Raw genomic sequence first — 8,213 nt, forward strand, 5'->3', positions numbered from 1 at the left:
CCATTTTCCTACTTCCTGCTGCGAGCCACGCCCACGGATTTAAATTTGGGCGGAAGCTCTTTCCATTGGCGTCGTTTTCGCGTATAGCAAATCCGATTGGTTGGGAAGGGGGCACGGTTATGCAGCCGAGGAGTCCTGTGATCGGTGGGATGTAAAGTAGGCGTCGACGTCACGTCCGCGTCACGTGACCACGACGTGGCAGACGTCAAATAGCAACCGCTGTTTTGTTTAGTAGACTTACAGTTGTTATGCATTGACATAATGGCGCACACACCAAATAGATTTAAATAAATTAAATAATTCTTCTGCCCACTCTCTTTTAAACAAGTTAACTCTCCCCGCGGATTTGAATTCCGGCGAAAGTTACGCCCATCGACGTCACGTATGTCACGTGACCACGACGTGGCAGATGTCATATAGCAACCGCTGTTTTGTTTAGTAGAGTTACAGTTGTTATGCATTGGCATAATGGTGTGCACTCAAAATAGATTTAAATAAATTAAATATTTCTTCTGCCTACTCCCTTTTAAACAAGTTAACTCTGCCCACGTCCATTGACGTCTTGTCTGCGTCACGTGACCACGACGTAGCGACGTCATATAGTAACCGCTGTTTTGACCAGTAGACTTAGTTATTATGCGTTGACATAATGGCGCACTGGTTAGCATGGCCACCTCTTAAGCATGATGATGCGGGTTCGACGCCTGATCAATGTTAGCATGGAGTGAGCTGAAGTGCATGGCGCTGAAGATTTGAATCTTTGAAATGCGCTGAGGTCTGACATATCAGGCAGAATGGTTTGCCATCACGTTCAACAAAAAATAGAAACTTTCCCACTCTGATTAAAACGTCCTGTGTTCATCTACGTGTTTTCGTTTTGCTGTGCATCTTTTCCCTGCCATTTCGAGAGCCCAATTGACACTCATAGTTTAAAGAAATGTGTTTGCCCATCCTACTTTGTGGAATTTCACCACATGCGCTTTTGACCAAAATACCAAATTGAACTCAAGTGAAGCCAACACGCACAACCCCCCCACACACACACACACACACAAATGTTGATATGAACATAAAAGAGCCGCATGCGGTTCGGGAGTTGCGGCTTGGCCAAACCTGTACTATACAACTTTATTTGTATAAAATTTTCACAACAGCTGTCACACAAACAAAGCGGGAAAAACCGAAGACGTGCGTGTTCCGCCCACGCTGGATTTATTTGCACCTTTGAAAAGACACCGTATTGCCGCAGATGTGGCAAAGAGTACTTTTGGGCATCTGAGACGGAAGGATGTCCAAAGCATCACGTCACCTGCTCTGGTAGGCATGGTGGTGGGACGTTGAGGTCAACCGCTTTGGGGTTGGCTGACTCTTTGATCGCAGGATGCCACACACTTGAAGACAGAAGCAGAAAAGCAGAGCTAAATGCAAAATGTACTCACCGGTGACTCCAATTTTTTTCCCCCCTGAAGAAACAGCTGGACGGGTGGCCCCGGCTGGCCAGTGGGACTCTTGTTATTCTGACCCTTTTTAGTGCGCGTTTGGGGCAACAACCGTTTTTTGTGGCGCTCTCTTCTGGTTCAAAAGTGCCCTGCATGTGAATTTGCTTTTCCTGCCTTCTGATTGGATGAGCGCCGGTGTGACGCGGTGCCTCTGTCACCGTGGCGGGGGGTATACGTTGGCATCGGAGCATCTGCCAACGTCTGAGACCGGCTGGCAGTGTATCGGAGGTGTCGAGTGCGGTGCCGCTGGAGCTCACTCACCAGCTGGTGTTAGGGCCACAGAATGAAGGCCAAGGAGAAGAATAGAAAGAGAAACAGAAACTTCTCCTCCAATTGTTTGATTTGTCTCTTCTGAGCTTCGATGAATTCTTTCAGCTCTTTGTTCCTCTAGGACGGACAAATGGAAAGTGGCATTCAAAAGCCAGTAAGCGTGCAAGTAAGTGCCGGGCTGGCTTTGGGCCCTTACCTGTTGCGCGCTGTGCAGCAGATCCATTCTCTCTTGGAGGATGCAAGCGTCGCGCTCCCTCAACTCGCACATCAGGGCTCGCTTCCATTGGTCCACGGCGCTCCTAAGCTCTTCTCTCTGATCCGCCGTCAGCACGTCATTCACGCCAGCGTGGCTGGCTTTTTCGCCGTCCGTGGCGGGGCAGTCCCGCTGCGGTAGCGCCTCGTACAACATGGCCTCCAGCTCCAGGATCCTCTGGGCCGCAATCCTCGTCCATCAGTGGTCCGGCGGGAGATTTGAGGGCGGCTTACCTTATGAGCCTGGTCCATGGAACACTTCCTGAAGTCCAACTCTTCATCCAGGTAGCCCTTCTGCTTGCAGAACATATCCTAGCACAGCTCAAGGTCAGAATTGTTGGGGCACATTGCCGGAGTTCCCCTTGGCTGATGTCGCGTGTCTGTCTACCTTCTCACTTTCAATGTCCAACATCTTCTGTTGAAGTGCTGACTTGGTCACTTTGATGTATTCTAACCACTGAGGAAAGGCTGCTGTCACATAAGCAGAATGCGAGAGCGTGCGTGGACGTGCGCGTTACCTTCTCGGCTAGGGTGAGAAGGGTCCTGGCGTGAATCACGACCACCTGCTCCTCGTTGGTGAGATTCTGCAAGAGCCCAAAGGCACAGCGTCAACAAGCTTCTTTCAGCGCAAAGCCTTCCAAAAGTCACATTTGAGCCGCCGAGTCTCGTGGAGTGCGAACATAAGGAGTTCGACATACACTTACGGCGTTATAGCCCAGGATGTCCAGCTTCTTCATCAGATCACTGATGACGATGTCCGGGGGAAAGGCGCAAGGAGCAATGTAAGGTGTTCTGGGACCTCGGGTTAAGGTTAGGGTTGCGAGGGACGCCTTACGTACGCTCACGCCCTCGGCCTCGCAGTAGATCTGCAAAGGGCTGAGGCCGTCTGGGAAACGGACTTGCAGAAACTTCAAGACGGGGGAGCGCCACTCCCTCTCCTGAAAGGCAGAGGCATGCATCCGTCCGTCCGTCCGTCCGTCCGTCCGTCACATCTCTGGCCTCAACACGCTTGTGCGAGTCTTCCCACCTCCAGCTCCAGGATGCGGAACTCAAGCAGTTCGTTTTGGTCTCGGATATCCTGGATGTGCTCTTTCAGACGCGCTTCTTCCGCCTCCATCCGCCTGACCTGAAAAGACAGTCAGACCTCATCTGCGGGGCTTCCCGACAGGTGTGACGCCAAGCGACTCCGCCCAGCGCCTTTCTTTCCGTCACCTTTTCGGCCAACTGCTGATTGCTCTGACGCAGCAGCTGCTTCTCCTCCACCCACTTGACATTCTAGAAGAGACAAACGCGTGGACAGCTTTGGAATGTTGTGTCATTTTCATCCACAAATTCTTTGGTTGACTGGAAAATGACATTTGCTTTTCTCCGCATTTTCCCAGCCACGTTCGGGGGGGGGGGGGGTTGGTCCAGTAATGCCAGACGGATGAGTGACTGAAGAATGTAGCTATTTTGTCTGAGAAAAAGGTGTGCTCATTGATGAGCTTACCTGTCCTTGTTGCTTCAGCGCTGACTCCAGATCTGCTACTCTGCTTTGATAGTGACCCATTTCTACCATCAGCTTTTCTCTGGTCTGAAAGGAGGAGGAGGGAGGCTCCTCCTCCTCCTTTCAGACCAGAGAACACCCGAGGCTGGGTGAGAACGGGGAGGCTGCGACCCGGCCGGGGGTTGCGGGAAGGGGCGCCACCTTGATCTCCTTCTCGGCGTCGTAGTCCCCTTTCGCTGGTCTGGGCTAGCAGAGCGTAGGCTCGTTGCAGCGCTTGATATTCTTGCGTCAGCTGGCGGTAGCGAAGCTCCGCCTCTTCATGCACACACCAATGCAACACAGCACTAGTACCAGAATCAGTCAGACCGGCGACAAAGCACCCGCGACGCAAAGACGAGTCCGATTCCAGGCTGAAGAGGAATGTTTGGTGCCAATACGCTGGCAGAAATGGCGGGCTACCTCTTCGGGTTCCGTGTCGGGGGTTCTGTCGGTGTGAAAAGACAAGGACGATCCGTCTGAGTCCACCAACACGTCTTCGTCGTAGCCGTAAAATGTTTCGATGACCTGCGGGCGCGGAAGCAAACATCTCTCTGAACAAACTGAAGCGACACCTCACGATGAATCGACGAGAGGAACGATAGCGAGAAAAAGGCCATTTCATCTTGCGCAACACCAAGCAGCCGCAAACAAACAGACTCACCTTGCAGGACCTCACGCTTTGTTCCTCCTCAGAGATTCTCGACGTCGGTATCGTAGCAGCAAATCTCTCTCCTGTCGACACAAATAATCCGCCTTTGAGATTCTTTGGATGCAAAGGGAACGAACGGCTCCGGCGCAGAAACAAACGCGACTCACAATGACATTTCTGACATGAGCTCCTGTCTCCAGAGCCTGAAAAACACGTCACCGGCGATGATTGGAGGGACGCTCGTCTTTTCCAAAAGTGACAACTACAGGGTGTGTCAGGGTTTTCCAGATTATCTTTATCGTATCATTGTGTTGCTTTGACTTTGACTGCGACCTGTAATAAATAATATTATTTATCCCTTATTTATCCCTATCGCTTATCCCTTCCTACACAAAGTCGTAAAACACCCCTTGCTATGTTTTGACTAGAGGTCAAGGGCTTCCTCTATTCAATCCACTCTTACACCCACCCTGTTTCTCTTAATTAAAATGCTCGTGCAGGAGCCGAGAGTCAGACTTCATTCGTACAACGGATGGACTCTCCACCTGCAGGTGTCCAAAAGAACTTACTTGTCTCCCGTGTGGTTCTTGCAAAATAAGTTGGAGCGAGCGCAACTCTAACAGGGTGCATTTTGCCACTAGCTGCCTACGGACAATGACGTCGCGCTCGCGGCTCATGGTTGACGGGCTGAGCAGCCGGGCAAGTCCGTCGTTTTCAGCGCACAGCGAGTGGCAAAGGCGCTGACAAAACGGGAGCTTTGAGCTGCTGAAAACGGCAAAACAAGTCTAAAGCGTGTTCAAACGCGTGCGCACAATGCTCCTGCTTGAAAGGTCGGAATTTAAGGGGCCAATTTTTTGGATGGCGGCCGCCGGCCAAGCTTTGGACGGAAAAGGTTTCCTGGCGACAGCGAGCGAGCGCGGCGCTGCCGTACGTGCACCGAGTCGCCTGCCTGAAGACCTTGGACAAGTCGTCGATGATGTGCCGCTGCTCCACAACTTGAAGGAACTCCATTTCACCGTCCTGCTGGCCGCAACCGCGGTCCAGGTCATTGAGCGAACTAGGCCTTCTCTGTGGAACACAAATGCAGTGGACTCTGTTGGCACGCCGCCGTTGTCCGCGTCGACTTACCAAGCTTGCCATCTCCTCGTTCTCCTGGGTGACAAAGCGCACTTTGTTTTCAAGGCGACACAGCACCAGCGAGAGTTCTTCATTCTTCCTGCTCAGGCGTTTGTTTTTGTACAGGAGTGGCAGAAACTGGCTTTCTGTTTCTCTCAGTCGCTTTAGCTGCAAGCATGAAGTGCGGGATGTGAAAGACGCACAACACGCGGGCCAGAACGTATCCATTCCTTTTGCATCGGTTTGAACGGAATCGTGGCTTTGGCTCCCAATAAAAGACATCTACCAGGCAACCGACTCGCCGCGCCGCTCAACTAATAAGCAAGCGCAATGGGTGCCTCGCTGGATGGCGCGCATCAAACGTAGCGCAAACCTTCAAGCGTGCCGTCAATAAATTACCAGTTCATTGCGCTCTTCAGAAAGCAGGGCGTTTCGATCCTCCAGTTTCCTGATGACTGCGCTGAGCTCAGCGATTTTCAGATGAAACCGTCGCGTGTCCCGATCCTCCTGAGACTGAAAACGCCCCGCAACACACACACACAAGCACTCGTTCAAAGTTCAAAACTGTTTTTGTGCTACCTTCCTCCAGCAACGAACTAAGTCATGCGTACTGCAAGTGTGTGATGAGGTGGCTTACGCAATGAAGAGGATTGCTAGTAGCGGCGTTGACCCCACTTCCAGGGTAGTTTAGGCCCGCCCTTTGGGAATCCCTCAGGGCAGCGATCTGCTGCTCGGCAGCCTGAGTCTGCAGCTGAAGGCGGTGGACGTGGCCGGCCCCAGGGCTTCATCCAAAACACTAACCGCTCTGTCTTTCAGCTTGATCTCATCCGTCTGGATGTACAAACGGGGAGCGCTCAGGCAGGCGGGCAAACTCATTTGCCAGAATTGTGACAAAAACAAAGAGAGCAACCGGCCAATTTTTTTCTGGAATCGACTAGAACACCTTTGCTGTGACAAAAGCGAAGCGAGCAACCGGACATTTTCTTCTTGTGAAATAGAATAGAATAGAATGCCTTAGGTGTCATTGCACTGCAGGTATACAACGAAATTGGGAACATAGCCACGCACCGCGCATCTGATCAGTCCTACCAGTCGGCGGATCTCCCTCTCGCAGTCTCTCTTGGTTCGGCTCAGCTCCTCCCGATGCTGGTGATGAGCCGATCGGAGCTCGGCCGCTCGGGACTGCCAGGCCTGCTGGGCCGCTGCCAGGGCTTCTTCCGCGCTCCTGGTGGAGGCGACACCGCTCGGTCTCCCGACACCGCCGCGTCTCCTCCACCTCCGCCAGCAAAGCGCCCCCCCTCCTCACCTGAGCAGACATTGCGCCACACCGGGCCGTTGAGACCGCAACGGAGCGCCGCGACGCTTACTGGGGACAAGCTACACAATACGGTAGCGGCCGCATCGAAGCCCGACGTGGCGTGCGGATAGTCAGACACGGATAGAGCGGATCACCTTGTCCATGGAGCCGTCCCTCAGGCTGAGGACCAAGGCATTCAGTCGCTGGATCTCTCCATCTTTGATTTTGATCACTCTCATCAGCTCCATTTCATGCTGCCGCAGTAATGTCTCCCTGGTAATGGCTAACTCTTTCTGCTTCTCCTCATGGAGTTTGCTTTTGAGTTCCGTCATGGCGGCGGTGGCACGGTGGTGCTCCGCCCGCAGGTCCTGACTTCTCTCTCTCTCCAGACAGCTGACCTGACATGACTTAGACTTAGACAAACTTTATTGTCATCTTGTCTGCACATGGTGCATACAAAACGAAATTCCGTTGCATACGTCTTACAACAAAGTAGTGATATTGCAGTTGAATAGAAGTAACATATCCTATGAAAATATATATATATATACATATATACTATATATATATATATATATATATTAAAAATAAGTATAAAGTGCAGCAGTGATAATTATGCAATAGTGCAAGTAGGCAAAACAGTATTCAAGAGTGTGCAGAGGAATGCTAAACCATGTATTAAACTTCTATTTAAAGGGTTTATACAAGTTCAGTAAAGTTGGTAGTGCGAGATAGTGCAAGATAGAGGTCCGTAGTGTCATAAAGTACAGTTCTGTGAATGTGTGATGCAGAGTTCAGTTTAGAGCTCAACAGTTCTAGTGTTCAACAGTCTGATGACAGCAGGGAAAAAGCTGTTGCAGAACCTGGTGGACCTGCAGCGGATGCTGCAAACCTCTTCCCAGAGGGCAGCAGGGAGAACAGTCCATGGTGGGGGTGTGATGGGTCATTGATGATGTTACGGGCACGGGACATGCAGCGCTGAGATGAAATGTCCTGAATGGAGGGAAGAGGAGCCCCTATGATCCTCTCTGCTGTCCTCACCACTCTCCTCACGTTCTTCCAATCGGAGGCGGTGCAGCCTCCACACCACACAGAGAGACAGCTTGTCAGAATGCTCTCTATGGTGCTCCTGTAGAACGTCCTCATGATGGGTGGGGGCAGGTGGGCTCTCCTCATCCTCCGCAGGAAGTACAAGCGCTTCTGTGCCCTCTTGACCAGTGCCGTAGTGTTCATAGTCCAGGTGAGGTCTTCTGTGATGTGGACCCCCAGGAATTTGGTGGTGCTGACCACCTCCACAGCTGAGCTGTTGATGATCAGTGGAGCGTGGTGAGGCTGTTTTTTCCTGAAGTCGACGATGATCTCCTTCATCTTCTCCTCATTCAGGATCAGGCTGTTTTCTCTGCACCAGCCCACCAGCTGCTCCACCTCCTCTCTGTAGTCCAGGTCGTTGTTGTCTCTGATGAGCCCCACCACCGTTGTGTCGTCTGCTGACTTCACGATGTGATTGGTGGTGAACCTGAGGACGCAGTCGTGTGTCATCAGGGTGCACAGCAGGGGGCTCAGGACGCAGCCCTGAAGGGAGCCTGTGCTGAGGGTGATGACATC

The 8,213-nt window shown here is 51.9% G+C and overlaps 1 long non-coding RNA gene across 2 annotated transcripts; it reads right to left on the reverse strand.

Moving 5' to 3' along the window:
• Positions 1 to 3,089: 3,089 nt before the first annotated feature.
• LOC148377500 (uncharacterized) lies at positions 3,090 to 5,444 on the reverse strand. 2 transcript variants are annotated; one of them, XR_015856671.1, is made up of 7 exons: positions 5,324 to 5,444; positions 4,208 to 4,278; positions 3,967 to 4,071; positions 3,709 to 3,822; positions 3,511 to 3,550; positions 3,234 to 3,296; positions 3,090 to 3,147 (listed from the first exon to the last, which is right to left on the reverse strand). It is a non-coding gene; the product is annotated as an uncharacterized LOC148377500 (long non-coding RNA). The 2 variants fall into 2 exon arrangements; XR_015856670.1 differs by lacking the exon at positions 5,324 to 5,444 and adding an exon at positions 4,363 to 4,483 and having other exon boundaries at positions 3,097 to 3,147.
• Between the last annotated feature and the right edge of the window lie 2,769 nt (positions 5,445 to 8,213).

Source organism: Syngnathus floridae, unplaced genomic scaffold, assembly GCF_059516105.1.
Source record: "Syngnathus floridae isolate MCC-2025c unplaced genomic scaffold, RoL_Sflo_1.0 HiC_scaffold_144, whole genome shotgun sequence".
NCBI lineage: Eukaryota > Metazoa > Chordata > Actinopteri > Syngnathiformes > Syngnathidae > Syngnathus > Syngnathus floridae.